Source organism: Pezoporus occidentalis, unplaced genomic scaffold (genome assembly GCF_034315485.1).
Source record: "Pezoporus occidentalis ecotype Australia unplaced genomic scaffold, CSIRO_AGI_Poc_V1 ctg66, whole genome shotgun sequence".
NCBI classification, from domain to species: Eukaryota; Metazoa; Chordata; class Aves; order Psittaciformes; family Psittacidae; genus Pezoporus; species Pezoporus occidentalis.
Window position 1 is genome coordinate 2941937 of NW_026916009.1, and position 7463 is coordinate 2949399.

Consider the following 7463-nt stretch of genomic DNA (forward strand, 5'->3'; position numbering starts at 1 on the left):
CAACCATATCCTGGGCTGCATTAAAAGGAGTGTGACCAGCAGGGCGAAGGAGGTGATCCTGCCCCTCTATTCTGCTCTTGTGAGACCTCACCTGGAGTATTGTGTGCAGTTCTGGTGTCCTCAACATGAAAAGGACACGGAACTGTTGGAACAAGTCCAGAGGAGGGGCACGAGGATGATCAGGGGACTGGAGCACCTCCTGTATGAAGACAGGCTGAGGAAGTTGGAGCTGTTCAGCCTGGAGAAGAGAAGACTGCGTGGAGACCTCATAGCAGCCTTCCAGTATCTGAAGGGGGCCTATAGGGATGCTGGGGAGGGACTCTTCATTAGAGACTGTAGTGACAGGACAAGGGGAATGGGTTAAAACTTAAACAGGGGAAGTTTAGGTTGGATATAAGAAGGAAATTCTTTCCTGTTAGGGTGGTGAGGCACTGGAATAGGTTGCGCGGGGAGGTTGTGAATGCTCCATCCCTGGCAGTGCTCAAGGCCAGGTTGGACGAGGCCTTGGGTGATACGATTTAGCGTAAGGTGTCCCTGCCCACGGCAGAGGGGTTGCAACTATATGATCTTAAGGTCCTTTCCAACCCTAATGATTCTATGATTCTATGATCCTAACTTATTCTTTAGTTAAAGGTTTGAGTGGCTGCTTCTGCTCGATAAAATAGTCATAAAAATACAACAGAAAAGTGACAGAAAGGACAGGGGAGTTTTTTGTGTTTTGTTTTGTTCTGTTTTGTTTTCTTTTAACTTGTGAAACATAAACTATGGGAAGAACATATTTCCCATTTCTAGCTTGGAAAAGCAAAGTTGAAGAATCTAGCCATTTTTAGAAACATGTAACCACTAAATCATTGATCCTTAATGCAGGACAAAATTTAGGTGGAATTTCCAGTATGGATGGAATATTCTTGTTTCTGGTATCTTTACAGTCATGTTCCCTTTCTAGTTGAAGAGTAAAATTTGAGTAAAATTATAGATCAAGATTTCCGTAAGAGAAGGATTACATCAAATAAACTTTGCACGCTTAGCAAAAATTGTGGACACAAGCTCCCTAACCCCTAACTAGCACATTACCCAATACAGTCACTGGTTTGATGCAGGTAGGCCAAAAGGCAAGTGTATTCATCATACCCTGTCCTACAGTTTCTGGGCACAAACCCATCTGCTGGCACTGAACATCATGTCCCCATGAGTAAAAAAGGACTTTTTCATGCCAAGCTGCATTTCCTGTGTCCTCCTTTTCTGAATAATATGCTTAGTCTGTGTATTACTTTAAGGGTGGAAGGTGCCTGAAAGGACAGGAATTGTTTCCCATCGCAGAAGCTGGTTGGAGAAGAGCATTGCCACAAAATTAAAAGAAAATCTTAGCATACAGACTAGGCTCCTGCTTTAAACAGGAGCTGAGCAGATTTTTGACTACTATGAGAAACAGCTGAGAGACTGCCATTAAAAATAATAGAAAACATATGTGATGTGTTTTCACACAGTGGAGAATGTGTCAAAGTTCCACATGCAATCATCCCTACCCACTGAGCTCATGGGGATAGCTTTGCTTTGATGAGGTAGCAAAACCAGCTACGAGTCTGCTAGCACTGTCTTGAGAAAAATAAGATTTGGGACGGAGTGTCACAAATGTTACTCTTGTAAGGTACCAAGTTACTATTGTAAATCTGTGATCTTCTAGCATTTATTAAAATGTAACGGTGATGGGACTTCGTAGCATAGCTATTAGGTCCCCCTGAAAGTGTGGTGCATACATGATGTAAGAGCTTTCTTCTTTCTTTCCCTTTCTCTCACATGTTGCTTCTTAACACCCTGTCGCAACATTACTGATGCTTCAAAAAAAGGTAGCAGAAGGGGTTGCATGATCATGTCCCATTCCACTAACAAACGAGTTCAGCTGTGTCGTCTCAGACCTCCTTTGCTGGCTGGGCTCAGCTTGCTTATCTGACCTGATACTAAAACCGCAGCACTGGCTGTGATTTCTTGTCTCAGCTGAGGTGTGGAGCAATATCCTATGGCTGATGCACTTTAACAGCATCTGGAAATACAGTTTGAGCCTTGCACAGAAATTTAATTCTACAGCATGCCAGACTCCATCATTCTGTGGTTAATTAAGCAATATTAACTGCAGAGTAACAGCTACTAAAATAAAGTATTGGAGCAGCTATGGTGTTTTTTCCAAAAGTATTAGAGACTTTCAGTGAGCTTCTAGATAGAAACCTTTACTGCTCATTTGTAGAAGACTGGGAATTGATGGAGCTACAGATGCTTATTCCAGGAGAGGTGCCAGTCCAGTGGATGATTTTGTAACTTGTATCATTTCAAACACAATGACAAAAACTGCCATGGGAAAACAACATTACTAAAACTATGTTTCCTGTGGCTTACTAATGGAGTATTCATGCACAACATTAAGCTGATGAATATGAATTTGTTGGACATATTATCCTTTCTCCCTTTCTGCAGTTTTCAAAGATTGCAATTATGGTTGTTTTAATTGCTATTAGTCTCAGTTGAATTGTCACTGCTTTCAACACTTTCAGTGTGCAGAAATTTATATTTTAAATTTGCCTTATCTGAAGGCACAACTTCTCATGTTGATTTAATTTTGTATGAATTGGGTGTTACTGTATTTTAAGGTCTGATCTACCATTGTACTCACTTAAGAAAAAAAGAAGGATTCTATGTTAATTACTGCTGTCCTAAATATATATAAAGCTACTTGTCATGAGTTAATTTGGATACCAGAAGTGATGTGATCCTGCTAGCCAATCCATAACACTGTGTTAACCTAATGAAACAAGTTGTATCAGATAGCACAGATTTCTACTTAGTGTGGCTATATTGTTTCTGGTACCAGAACTAGCTCATTTAGAGTTAACTTACTTCATTCACGTCCATTTCACTTGCACTGTGCAGTAGACATGCCTTGAGGTAACTCAGAAATACATATAAACTCATACAAAAGTAGTCTCCAAAGACCTATAATTAGAACACTCTCATGCATTTTCTTCCAGATGTGTTTGTTTAATAATATTCATTAGTTACTCTTGCTTTTATGCATTTTACTGGAACTGGGGGAGTCAAGTTTCAGTACGGGGTTGAACAGAGTCCTGCCACACTCAGACTGATTCCACTAGGTGCTGTTACCTGGCGACCTGCTCTTTGCATGTGGAGGGCAGCTCTGTGAGGTCACTGGGGTTACTCATGCATACATGTAGGACTGATGATTGAGTATATGCGATGATTGAGTGTATGTTTCTTCAGGGTTTTTTGTTTGTTTGGTTTTGGTTTTTAATTTGTTTTCTTGAGGGTCGGGTTTGCTTTGCTTTTTGGGTTTGGATTTTTCTTTTTCCCCAGACTCCAAAATCATGCTCCATTCCAATTGCATGAATTTACTTCAGACTGAGCTAGAGATACAAAATCGTAGCCATCTCTTACATTTACAGACTAGCTGCATGGCTCCTGCAGGGTGATTGGGATTGCTGCAGTTAGATGCTTCATATACCACAACCACAGAGACTTGAGTGTTTTCCAGACAATTAAGACACCCCACAAGCTGAACAAGAAGCTGTGCAAGACACACCGAGCAAGAAGATAAACCCAAATTCCTCCTACTCTCTAGAAGTCAGAAACCACAGTCATGGCTCTACCTCAGACTACATATATTTAGGGTCTTGAGCTGTACTTGAATATACACTGCTACCTACTCCTTAAAGCATTCACCCAAAGACAGGCTTCAGACAGGCACATATTTTCACCTTCACAGAATTAAACTTACATCTCTTAAAGCCCATGTTGGCAAACCAAAACTAGACCCACTATAAAACTGAAGGTATTCTTCATTCACCATGATGAAGAATAAAATGTAAGGGTTACACAATGCAGAAAAAGGACTGCAAGACAAGCAGACCAGAGAAGAAATGAGCAGAAGGGAGCTTCATTCATAATACAATAGTAAAAGCATTAACTTAAAAAAGGAGAAATGGAAAACCTCACTTCACTACTTCTATTCAGTTTAAACTGCCCTTTCCCTTTCTTATTCAATGATTCCCACCTTCCCAGCCCCTCCTCAGCTTTCCACATTTAAGGAGAGAAGAGTGTAACTTATGTAACCCTGTGTTATTCAGCTTTCAAAACACACACTTATTTCTCAGAGGTAATAAGTTGTCTCCTGGTGAAGACACCTCGAAGCAATCTATTTATTTCCTCTCCCTGGCCTCAGGCTCCCTCTGAGGGGAACGCTCAGCTGTCCATGTTTGCTTTCTCCCTGGGCATTTGGAGGGACAGCCTGAGTGATGGTACGTGCACCATCAGCCACAGGATGTCCTTCTCATGAGCTGCTGCTGCCACATTGGTGCCATATGCCTTTTTATTTCATGACACCTGTTTACACAGTGTGAGTCAGGAAAAGGATTACTTTCACAGCAGAATGAGAAACCATAGAGCATTCAGGGCCAGGCGATGCTGTTTGCACAGGGTTCACAGAAAGCATTTAACAATTTATATTGTCAGAACCTGTATAACCATCCAGACACATGCTGCTTTCAGTCTCATGTCTAAGCACCACAGTTGCAAACCAGTTTGAAAGCCAACGAAATCAAATTCTATAGCTAAAACTTAGTGATAAGCAGAAAAAAATTATGCACTTTTCCCTATTATTATTACTTAACATATCCTATTCCTGTATTTATATTGATTAGGGATTTCTTGCTTTATTGAATTTTCCTCTTGGTATTGCAAAGTAAATAAGAGAGTTGCCTTTTATGACTTTGTAAGTACAAATAGCTATTATCTCTGGAGTGCAGAATATTTATATCTGGTATGGTGCACAATTCTGTGATAGCACAACTGGCCTTTGGAAAAGTTTGAGAACAGGTTTGTACTCATTTTGTTAACACTTAAGTGTTGGGGAGCAAAGACTGGTAGTGTAGTTTAAGCCAAAGAAGTTTTGAGTTAAGGTGCTCCACAGCATACTCAGTGTTGTCAGTCATGGCATGATGATACTTTTTTCACTCTTCTGTAGTATCAGAGTCTTGGACTGAGGAGCAGCGCAGACATTTTAAATCTTAATAGCTAAGTCTTCAACTGCTGCACCAGATTAACCCGATTTAGCCTGTCAATGTTTTGGGTTTTTTTTGAACACTGAGGATTCAAGCTTGTAATACTTGTTGCAGTTAAAGTAGTCTTACAGGTGTGTTACATGATGTGACAAAACACATGTTACACGATGTGAGAAAAAGACTATAATACTCAGTAGAGAAAAAGTTGATTCAAGAACCTAGGAAAAAAAAAAAGAAAAAGAACTCGTAACATTTTCATTCTTTGAGGACGTTTTACTAAATTCAGCTGACAGCTTTAAAAATTAACATTGCCAGCAAAAAATATACACAAAATCAACTAGAAAAATTAATTATATTGTATTCATATAATTTCATCCACAAAAGAAAAAACCAACCAACCAACCAAAAAACAACACCAAAAAATAACCAACCAATAAACCAAAAAAACGTCAAAACCTGAACACAAAACCTGTGATCAAATATAAGCTAGATCCGACACACACCCCCAAGTACACCTGAGGAAGCTGCACTTTCTACATTGTTCTACTAAAGGGTTATCTGAATAGCAAGGAAGATTTGGAATTAGCCCAATGTATCACAGCAAGTAATTAGCAAAACTGGAAAAACAACTCTGGAGTCCTGAACAGAAATTATACAGTAAAGGAGAAAGCAAGCACAGCCAGGAATGTGGTATCATTAAGGAACAGAGGAATATGTAACTTAAGAAAATTTAGTGAAGAAGGAGTGGAAAAGGCAAGTTGTTTTCCTGAGCACATTATCAAAAACAAGCCTTTATAAAGCAGGAAAATGGATTTCTGTTTGAGCAAAACCAGAAAGTATGTAGTGTCCTTCTGCCTTCATGAAGCAGTTAATTGAAAGATTAGCTAGAAAAACTACCAGTCATCTACTCTAGAGTGCTGAGAGGACTACTTACAGGAGAAGTATTTGTGTTTTGAATATAGCTGTCATTACTACCACTGACCTGACTGAAACAGAGTAGTGCATGAACAAAAGAAAAGCTAAGAGGCAGCATCATTTTAAGAATGCTAAGAACAGATGATAGGGGAACAAAAAAAAAACACTGGGGTTTCATAATAATATGTAGAAACCATCATTTGATTATGATGTACTTCATCTCTTCTCCACATATTTTGTAAGCCAAACAAGCCAAACAGGTATGTTTGTAGAAGCCAGTATTAATTCACAAAGCACCAGTGACAATGGACCCTTAATGGCACCCACGTACCTTTGCAAAATGAAATGCTGGATCTGAATTTTAATTAAAAGTGGTATGACTCCATGAAGGTTATCATGATTAAAGTGCTTTCTTGTATTTGCATCAAAAAATCCCAGCCTTTTACTTATTAATGCATACTCAATGTGAGCACAAATGCTGGGAAGAAATGGTTCTTTTAAATTACTGCATTTCAGAACATCTGGTTACATGATGTAATGTCCTAATGTCACTGGTAATGATCTGCATGACAGAACCTGGTGGTAGAATCAAGCCCTATTTCAAGTGAAGCATAATTACTGTAACATTTGCAAGCTATATAACTAAGACTGCCCTTAGAAAATATGCAAGTCAAACACTAAAATAAAAATCCCCAAGCAATTAAGCAATAAGTCAAAGTCATCACAATAAGCCCATGCTGTTTACAAGCTCACAGATGTTAGGCCCCAGCTCTGCAAATTCACCAGCCCCACACTTCAAGCAAGATGTGATACAGAGGATGTTGTTGATTTTGCAAAGCAATCCACAGGGCACAGTGAGAAAGTGTTTTGCATCACTGGGATTTAAAAACATTTTGTTTCAGTACAAATAGCCTTATCCCAAGGGAATTCTCACGAAACAAATACGATATTTCCATATTGATGAGAATGAACAAAATGTGAAGTGTTAAACATGTAAGTACAACTAAATTTTTAATGCTTTCATCTAGTGCTCTATATGCATGTAGTTAATCAATGACAAATCTTTCAGAACATGTACAAATTAAAGTTCCCTTGTTATTAAGAGTAGCAAATATCCCCATGCTTCCTGTAACTACCTTTTCTAATCAACATCTTAATCCTCCAAAAGCAGAAACCTTCTATCATTTCCACAATGAGAACAGACTCACATGGGTATACATCAAGCGCTAACAGAAGAACAAGACTGCTGAATAATAAAGGAAACAAATCAGTGTCCTGAAAGGGCATTTAAAAAACAGTAGCTGTTCCAGCAATTGTATGTAATCATGAGCTGTTGTGAACAAGAAGAAAATCCTGGGATGCCTGACACTAAATCATTTTTAGAAAGCAGCAAGAAGATACTGAGAGCTGTGCTTTCCAGAAAAGTGTGGAGCTTAAAATTTGTAGCCTAACCAATAAATATTACAGAATAAGTCAATAGAT